The sequence below is a fragment of the Colobus angolensis genome, unplaced genomic scaffold (genome assembly GCF_000951035.1).
Source record: "Colobus angolensis palliatus isolate OR3802 unplaced genomic scaffold, Cang.pa_1.0 Scaffold152, whole genome shotgun sequence".
NCBI lineage: Eukaryota > Metazoa > Chordata > Mammalia > Primates > Cercopithecidae > Colobus > Colobus angolensis.
The window spans coordinates 1,034,141-1,044,031 of NW_012114622.1; the positions used below are offsets into that span (position 1 = coordinate 1,034,141).

General features: G+C 40.7%; 1 long non-coding RNA gene across 1 annotated transcript; it reads right to left on the bottom strand.

Moving 5' to 3' along the window:
* Window positions 1-2,943: 2,943 nt before the first annotated feature.
* On the bottom strand, window positions 2,944-9,586 carry LOC105507709. The gene is made up of 3 exons (XR_001001142.1): window positions 9,389-9,586; window positions 3,659-3,729; window positions 2,944-3,570 (listed from the first exon to the last, which is right to left on the bottom strand). It is a non-coding gene; the product is annotated as an uncharacterized LOC105507709 (long non-coding RNA).
* Window positions 9,587-9,891: the final 305 nt, after the last annotated feature.

Genomic DNA, 9,891 nt, shown 5'->3' on the forward strand with positions numbered 1-9,891 from the left:
ACAATTAGCAAGCATTCGTCATGTTTGCATCACTTATTCTTTTCTGTTGTAGTTATTATTGCTAGATATTTTTAAGCAAATCCCACATTTGATGTCACTTCCCAACACATTTGTACATATCTCTAAATAATATTAGCATTTTTTCCCCATAACTACAGTACCATGGTCACACCCAAGAAAATTGAGAAGATTTCCTTGTAGCCTCCAATAACCAGCCAATATTCAAATTTTCCTGCTTACTAAAAAAATGCCTTTTTAAAAATTAGTTTGTTCAAATCAGGAGCTAAACAAGGCCCAACATTACATTACATTAGCATAACCGTTATCATAACTGTAAACATTACATTAATCCAATCCAAACCAATTTTCTTTTATATATAATGTACTTTTATATAAAAATATTTTTATTGTATTTATAGAATAAACACACACAAACACACATATATTTGACATGTTGAAGAAATTCGGTCAGTTGTCCTGCAGTCCTCGCACTCCAAAATTCTAAATTTTTCTGTTTACTTCTTTGTGGCATCATTTATCTTAATCCTTTATCCCTCCATTTTCTTTTCTTACTTTTTTTTTCTTTTTTTGAGACAGAGTCTCGCTCTGTTGCCCAGACTGGAGTGCAATGGAGCGATCTCACTTCACTGCAGCCTCCGCCTCCCAGGCTCAAGTGTTTCTGTCTCAGCCTCCCACGTATCTAGAATTACAGGCATGAGCCACCATGCCCAGCTCATTTTTGTATTTTTAGTAGAGACAGGGTTTCACCATGTTGGCTAGGCTGCTCTTGAACTCCTGGCCCAAGTGATCTGCCTGCCTTGGCCTCCCAAATTTCTGGGATTATAGACATGAGTCACTACTCCTGGACCCTCCATTTTCAATAAACTTGAAAGTATATGTTCAATTTTTCTTTTGGCAAGCATGCAGTACTTCAAAAGTGGTGCTATGTGCTGCACATTTGTATACCACATCAGGAGGCACACAATGTTGATCATACCACTCTCTAAGCATCCTCCATCTTCCCCTACGAAGTTAAAGAGAACCTTGGGGAAGTCATTTAACCTTGCAGAGCCTCAGCTTTCTCATAGAGACAATGGGGATAATAGTAGTACACCCTTGCAAATTTGGTGTAAAGATTACACTATGTAATCTTTGTGAAGATGTTAACTTATTATGAATAAGGCATGCAAAGTACTTAGTACAGTATACTGGTCTAGGAGACTCTTAATAATATTAGCTATTATTGCCTTTATAAATTACTTTGGCTGAACAGGCCAGGTAACTCTCATTGAGTAGACAGTATTTGAAGGATGAAATGAAAAGGCATAGACCCCAACACACTAAGGCTCAGAGAAATCTCTCTGATAAATTTCTTTTTAGGACTAGGTTATAAACTTCAAGATAGCAAGAATTTATTAATTCCTTATCCACGATATGTAGTTCGGTGCGTGGCCCTCAATAATAGATGAGTAAAAAATCCTACACAAACTCAGCTTTAGACTGGTTGGTGTCTTATTGTGAAGTCTCTTGCCCCCATCCCTGTGATACCCACATAACATCCCCTTATTCCCAGCTCTGGACACTTGCCTCTGCCATTTCCACTGCTTAGAAGACCTAGGCCCAGCCAGTCATGGTGGCTCATGCCTGTGGTCCCAGAACTTTGGGAGGCTGAGGTGGGCCAATCACCTGATGTCAGGAGTTCAAGAGCAGCCTGGCCAACATGGTGAAACCCCATCTCTACTAAAAAGACAAAAATTAGCTGGGCGTAGTGGTGGGCACCTCTAATCCCAGCTACTTGGGAAGCTGAGGCAGGAGAATCGCTTGAACCCAGGAGGCAGAGGTTGCAGTGAGCCGAGATCACGCGATTGCACTCCAGCCTGGGGCACAAGAGAGAGACTTTGTCTCAAAGAAACAAAAACAAAAACAACAACAACAAAAACAACCTAGGCCTAGGTCCTCTGCTTCTACCAATGTAAGTTGGACCAGTCCTTCTATGTCTTTCTCTTACCTGTATCCTTTGGGAAGACTTTTCTGAGACTGTTCCACCCTATATCTCACTTTTTCTTTTCTCAATACCTACATCATACTCTTTGTCCACAAAATTTGATGCTTATACTTTACAGATTTGTAGGTTGTCTTGCTTTCTAATAACTCCCTACACTTCCATCTTATTTCCTCTAAGTAAATTGTAAACTCTTTAATGGGTGATGTGTTAGTCAGTTTTGGCTTTGTTACAAAGAAATATCTGAAGCTGTGTACTTTATGAAGGAAAGAGGTTGAATTGGCTCATGGTTCTGCAGACTGTATATGAACCACGGTGCCGGTTTCTGCTTTTGGAAAGGGCTTCAGGAAGCTTACAGTCATGATGGAGGGGAAGGGGAGAGGGAGTAAGGAGGGGGGAGGTACCACACCCTTTTAAGTAACCAGATCTTGTGTAAACTAACAGAGCCAGAGCTCACTCATCACCAAGGGGATGGCACTAAGCCATTCATGAAAGATCCACTCCCCTCATCCAATACCTTTCACTAGGTTCTACCTCTAACACGGGATTACATTTCAACATGAGATTTAAAGGAGACAAACATCCCAACCATATCAGCTGAGTTGCTGTTTTCTGCCTTTCCAACTTCTATTCTCCTCTTACCCAATACCCATTCCCAACCCAAACACCTGGCACAGGAGTAGACACAGTAGAACTTCATATAAGTACTACCTGCTAATTTAGCATCTCTTGTTATACTTTTTTCAACGTACTTGGGAACTCAAGGACATGGTCATCGATACACTGCCTGGATGAGAGTGGCGTATCCCTACTACCGCTGCATTATGATTGTCTGCTTATGTGCCTGTGTCCCTATCAAACTGATAGAGTCCTGGAAACAGAGATTATAGATTTTCACCTCTGTTGCCCTAGGAACTTGTACAGGGGTTGGCACATAACAGATAATCAATCAATGATGAATTTAAGAAATGGTGGGTCAACGAATTTGAAGAAATTCACTTTTGCCTAAAAAAAATTTGACTATTTAGACTAGTTCAGTAAACAAATTAAGATGTTTGAACCATTTACACATATGGGCCCAGTCCTTATGAGAATATGAAACGTGTTTTTAGGAGTCAGATAAAATTAGAACTAAAATTGAAATGGAAGAAAAATATTAAAGAAAGCCATTGACTACTAATGGCTTTATTGTTCTACTCAGGAGCATTATGGAGCTTTCAAGGTTTTAAACCTAAAGAAAAACTCTTAACAGTAAAATTTCTATCAGGAGAGAGAGCTAGTTTGAGGTCTCTTGGTACTGCTTAATTCACACTCAAGAAAATAACTCTCTTCTGTCTTCTGGAAGCTACACTATTGTTCCTCCTTCCCCACCCAACAACCAAAAAACAAAGCAGGTTCAAGTCCTGGAAAGTACAGAAGAAAAATCTTCTCTGCTCATATTTTAGGTGTGTTTCTTCCACTACTTGCGGTGGAATTCATCAACCAGGTTGGGGCATGTCCAGGCTGTGTTCCACACATCTTCTTCTGAATCCTCAGGCCAGGCAGAAATCAGACACTTCCATGTTGTCCTTTAAGAGAAGAGCTGGCATTTCAGTGTTTTAAACACTGGTATATTCTGGTTCAATGGCCCAGCTAGATGTAAGGAAAGTGTGTTACCCAATTTTTTTCATCCTTTGAACCAAAAAGATGCTCTTCCTTATGTTTTACTCCACCTGACCATTGCCTGGCTTGAAGGAAAAAAGAGAACACTTTTCAAGAGCTGAGAAAATTGGCATTGATTTAACATAATTTAGTTAAAAGTTAGTTTTCCCCTGCCGTGAGCCACAGCTGATTATTTAGAGAATTATTACCATTCAGTGTTCATTGAGTTTTATCTTTCTAAATTTTCACTGATTAGCATGATTTGTTACTAGGAAAAATATTATGATTTTAATTGCATTTTGGCATCTTAAAATAATGTTTCACACTACTTAACATCTGCAGTCAACAGATGTTTAAACACAACTCCCTCAATGACTAAAATTTGGCAAAATGTATAATAGTTGGAACAGCTTAAAATTCTAAATATACTTCTAGGAACATGATACAGGCAGATGAAGTACTACTTGTATGTGTTTTATATTAAATATTAAAATATTACATATACCATCCGTCTCGGAGATGACAGGTTTCAGGGAAAAAATCAACAACAACCAAGAGATGTTTCAACCCTACCATACCAGAGATATTCTATCTATAAGCAGGGCTATGTCTTATGGTCACTGTCAACTGCAGTGGGGACCCTTTTTTAAGTGCTATTTATTGTGGTTAACTCTAGAGGCTGGCAGAGGCAAAACTGTGAGACAGATACGTTTGTCCCTTTTGCTTCCCCTTTTGGCATCCTTCTTTTCTCTGACTCAGATCCTCAGGAGCTTCCATGGAGGTATGTTCTAAGATTAATACGTCAGATCTGAGTTTAAGTTAATTGGTCAGCCTTCGGTTAACTGGGACAAAAATTCATTCATATCAGTGTGTGTGGTGTCTGTCTGCTGTCTGTTTCTCAAGGCAGGGGTGTCGAGAGGAGAGAGGATGACCCAATTAGCATTTCCTCAACTATTTGACCAGCCATTGGTCAAATTAGCATTTGAGCAACCATTTAAGCCGTTATGTTTAGCATGGCTTAAAGAAATCCAGAGAAAAATCATGAATTTCATTTCAATCACAACTTTTAACAATCTACTCCTATGGGCACTTTATGACAGTTGATAACTCAGGGCTTAGCAGAGAATTGCTTCCTGTCCCCTTGTTGAACTCACCCCCAATAAAAATGCCATTTCTACATCAAGAATCCTAGAGGCTGTAGCAGAAAGAATGAGAAATCTACATTTTCTATCCCTGGATGGTTAAGTTCACAGTCACAGGAACTGTGCAGATATAAAGACTTTTAATCAATATATCTCTGCCTAAGCTTATCCTGTTATTCTGTTCTCTGTTACTGATTTAAGTTAGTAAATTTTGAGTACAGCCAATTACTTGATATATTATGGGTGGGCCTAGTCCAATCAGGTGAAGGCCTTAGAAGCAAAGACTAAGATTTCCTGAAGAAAAAAGAAATTGGTCTCAAAACTGCAGCATAGAAACCCTACTAGAATTTCCAGCCTGGCCTGACCTGCAGATTGGGGACTCAACACTGACTGAAACATCAACTCATCTGAATTTTCAGACCGCCAGCTTTCCCTACAGATTTTTGGACTGGCTGGCCCCCACAACTGAATAAGCCAATTCCCTAAAATCTCCTCTCTCTCTCCTCTCCCTCTTGACTAGTCCACATTTGTATATGTAACATCTGGATTCAGAGAAGGTGACTGTAGCCAGGAGGAAGTCGAATCATGGAGAGATAAATAGGACTAGGCCATGAGAAGTGCAGTGCAGGTGGTCCATCAGGAAGGGGTAGCAGCTTGTACAAAGACCAAGGAGATGGGGTCGAGCAGTGGGTACTAAGACTGGATGGATTGGTAGGACCCAAGAACTGATGTGTAGAAAAGAAACTCTTCTTTTTTTTCCATGCAGGGGGCTTAGAATTATTGCATTTTTTAAAACACTGAGTCATCTTTTCTATAGTACTCTACAACAGAGTCCACTTCAGACTGTGCAGCTGGCCCCACCTATCACCATATCTTCTGTCTTTCATATCCATCCCCAAAGGCATTTGCTCTTCCTAAAAGGGATGCCCTCCAAAGAAATTTTAAAAGAATCTTATCAAGGAGTCCTGGAGAAGAAAGGGATGTGAGGGTCAAGTCACAACTTTGAGGGGAAATAGAAAGAGGGCCCCTTTCTGAGAAAGGAGAATTTCAAAGAGTCTAAGAGAGCCAAAAATTCAGGACTCAGGAGGGTAAGCATTCCTGTTTATGCAAGCATCACAGACCATTTGAGTGAGTGGGTTTTTCAGGTGATATTTAAATGAATAAACTTGTCTATCCATGTCTCAGGGTCAGAAATGGTACTTCTGCAACTGATTCTGTCCCTCTTGAGAGGCTTCCACAAGACTGAGAGGGTGGGATGACTTAATGAACATTAAAAACAATGTTATTAGGCTGGGTATGGTGGCACATGCCTATAATTCTAGCACTTTGGGAGGCTGAGGTAGGCAGGCCCAGGAGTTTGAGACCAATCTGGGCAACATGGCGAGACCCTGTCTCTAATAAAAATGCAAAAATTTAGCCAGGCATGGTGGCACACACCTGGAGTCCCAGCTACTCGGGAGGCTGAGGTGGGAAGATCACCTGAGCTCAGGAAGTCAAGGCTGCAGTGAGCCAAGGTTGCACTACTGCACTCTAGCCTGCATGGGCAGGAGTGAGACCCTTTTTGAAACACAAAAAACAATCAAACAAAAAAAACGCACACAATGTTATTTTTAAAATACTGAGGGGAGAGGAGGTGGAAAAAAAGGGGAAAACCTAAAACTCTCCATATTCCTACCATCAAAAAATTACATTAATGTGATAAGTGACTTTCTCCCCTCTGAATCTCAAATTCCATTACTTGTAGTAAATATGAATCTTATTCCACAAACTCAGATGTGTAGAAAAAAAAATAGCACTTTACTTTTTACATAAAATTAATTATAAGCCTATAGCAACTCTCTTTATCCTATTAGGTAATTAGGAATTTGGTCTCAGATATTATTGTCACCCTCAGGGATGGGCAAGGGTCTCAGGGTTTTGTGTAGCACCAAACCCTAATAAGATCTCTTCAGCCATTGAACTTACTCTACAGTATTAACTGCTGAAGTGTCCATGGTCTCAGACTACAAGGTCTCTTCTGGTTCTGGCTCCCCTGCTGCCGCTTTTAAAACCAGGAGAATCTTTGGTGAGGCTTTGGAATTCCCAGCTCCCTAGTCCAGCCTCCCTAGGGTCTTCCTCCTCATCAGAGTGCTCCAGAACTCAGACTAAGATTCCATTTACACTCCAAACACCTTCCCTTCTCTCTCCAGTTCCTCCAGAACATCAAGCGTAATCTCCTCAATGGGTTTAGGTTTTACAAAATTCGGGACCAGAATCGGAAGCGTCTTGCAGACGACTTTGGCTTCTGGCCCTATGACAAACATCTCCCTTGTAGCAAGAGGCCACAAAAAAGCCCTGACCATCTGCTTACAAGGGAGGAGGGGAAGAAACACTGGGAGGACAAACACAAGTTAATATTCCAAAAATTATACCACCACAAACTGTTGACCGTTTGCTAAGTCTCTTTCCCGAATGTTCTTGTGCTTATAAAGCAAAAATCTCTACACATAAGCTTTTCTTTTTTAAGCAAAAAGGGGATTGTACTATATATATGTAGTTACAGCTTGCTTTTCTTTTTTCACATAGTATAGTGTGGGTATCTTCCTAGAGTGTCCTTATTTTATTTGTAACATTGGTTACTGCTCCACTGATGGGTACTCAGGTGGTTTCCATTGTTTTGCTCTTTCACACAATGCTGTATTGTGCACATACATGTACATCTCTGTGTTGTTTTTCTATCATCACTTTCTAGAAGTGAACTGACTAGGCTGACCAAGTGGCTAGTGAATCAATACTCAGGTTTATTTGCAAACAGGAGCATAGTTCTCTGTTTCTCTGCACTGCGGGCCCCGGCCAACTCTGGTGGGTTGGTTAGCACATGCTGGTTTTAGAGAAAGAGCCTGAAAATGCATTTCTCAAGATCTTAGTCTTCATGCATTTGAAAAAGTTGGTGGAGTTGGTGCAAAGATTATTCTAAACATCTTTCTAGTTTGCCTCAGTGAATAGGACTGTCACTATTAGTGTATAGGAAACAATAATCTGGGCTTTACAACTAACCAGCTAAGAGACCCTGGACAAACCATGTCCCACTTGAGGTCTCAGGTAGATCATGTAAAATGGAGATGGGACAGACAGACGATCTCCTAAAGACTTCCTGAAATGTTATCATACATATTATCATATGTCCTCTGCATTCATAAACATACAATGTCCTGGGCAGGTAACAAGTATCTGTCTGTGGATTGATGACAGACTTTGGGCTATATTGACTTTGCTATGCCTCTTCAGTTTCCTACTTTATATTTTTGGAACAGTATAATATATTTGTATTAACTTGTGTTCCTCCAAAAGCTGACCCAGGGACAAGGGTTCAATTTTAAGAGGTTTATATTTGGAAAGTGCAGGAAAGACCAGTAAGGGAGATGGCTGATATAAGGTATGTTATCAAGCCAGCTGTCACTGGGCTTAATCCTGAAGGGCAATGCTGAGAAACAGCATAAAACCCATGCTTCAGAGTTATCTGCCTTTGGATCAAGGGTGCTGGGGGGTTTATACATGAAATCCCATCAGCACACCCTAATGTGCTAATGTGCTAATTATCAGCACATCTACCCTGCCATGCAAAGGCTGAGCAGCCTGCCTTGGTTTAAGGAAAAGCCTTCCGGTCAAGAGTGCAAAAAGAGTTTTCTGGAACACAGCTAAGGGATGTGGGCATGGCCACAGTGTCTACTGTGTAACTCTCACAGTTCCCCTCACACCAGCCTTGCTTTACTCTTCTGTGTCTTTTCTCATGTTGTCTTCCCTCCTTTCCCTTTCTGATCAATTTCAAATCCTCAGACTTCCTAGGTTTGTGTCCTGCCTCTGCTACTTTCTAGCTGAGTGACTTTAGACATGTTACTTAAGCGCTCTGTGCCTCAGTTTCCTTATTTGGAAATAGACATAGTGATCATTCTTATCTCATTAAACAGTTGTTAGGATCAAATGGTAATAGTGGAAAGCACTTATGGAGGTGCCTACCACTTAATACGTCTTCAGTAAATGTCCTTTTTTTTATTATCCTTCAATAGCTACTTAAAGTGGTAATGCCTTGAAGAAAGCATCCCTGGGACTCCAGGCTGGGTTAAGGGCCCAGGCCCCTTCTTAACACATGATGACATTTTCCATATGCAAGTTTATCTTCTCCTATGGACAGTGAGTCCAGGAAGGCATCACTGTGGCTTACTCAAGTCTGTGTCCTCTGCAATTCTTGCAGGACCTAACCTGCCATTCTGTGAATGAGTAATAAACAGAGACTTTGCTTTCATTCACTCATAAATAAACTTTTTGCTTTAAGATTCACCCTGAGTAAAACGTAAATTTCATCAAACTCTAGTAATAATACACTTCTTTATCCTAACACATACATTGCCAACAGTGCTTCCTTAAAACACACACACACACACACATACACATGCACATACAAACCACTGCTTAATATTTCTGAAATCAGGTTGTCAGTCTTAATACTGAGATTTTTTTTCATTTTATCTGCCTTTCTTATTATTAAATAATAATAAGATTATTATTAAATGATTAAATAAATGCTAGACTCTAGTATTAAAATTGACAAATGTATGGTTTAGACATCAAAGTGAAGGATAACTTGGGAATAGTTCTCAGTTGCTCTTCAAGAAGAAAGCAGTTTCCTGGGGTTCCTCGCCATGTAGTAGATCTCATACTCCCATCATTCTGCTAACACAATCCCAGGAGCTGATTCTGTTGCGTCTCGCAGGGTATCTGTCTCATCCCGATCAAGGATGAGCAGGGCAGACTGGTAGGTCCTAGGAGTGGGAAGGGACAGAAGAACTAGTCTGATGCCATGTTGGAAGGTCAAGACAGAGATGCCAAATCAGATGTCAGGATGGAGGAGCCAACAAAATGGGCAATAGGGGACACAGTTGAGGAATGGAGTGACAGTAGCAAGAGAATGAGAAGTAGGAACCCGGCACAGAGATGTACACCCAGCCAAGAGGTGCATTAGATGCATGAGATGACGGTGAGCTGGCCTGGAATAGATACCCCAAAACCAAGATCCATGGCAGAGGGGACACTAGCAGTACAGGGTCTGGCCCTGGACATCAGGTGGGT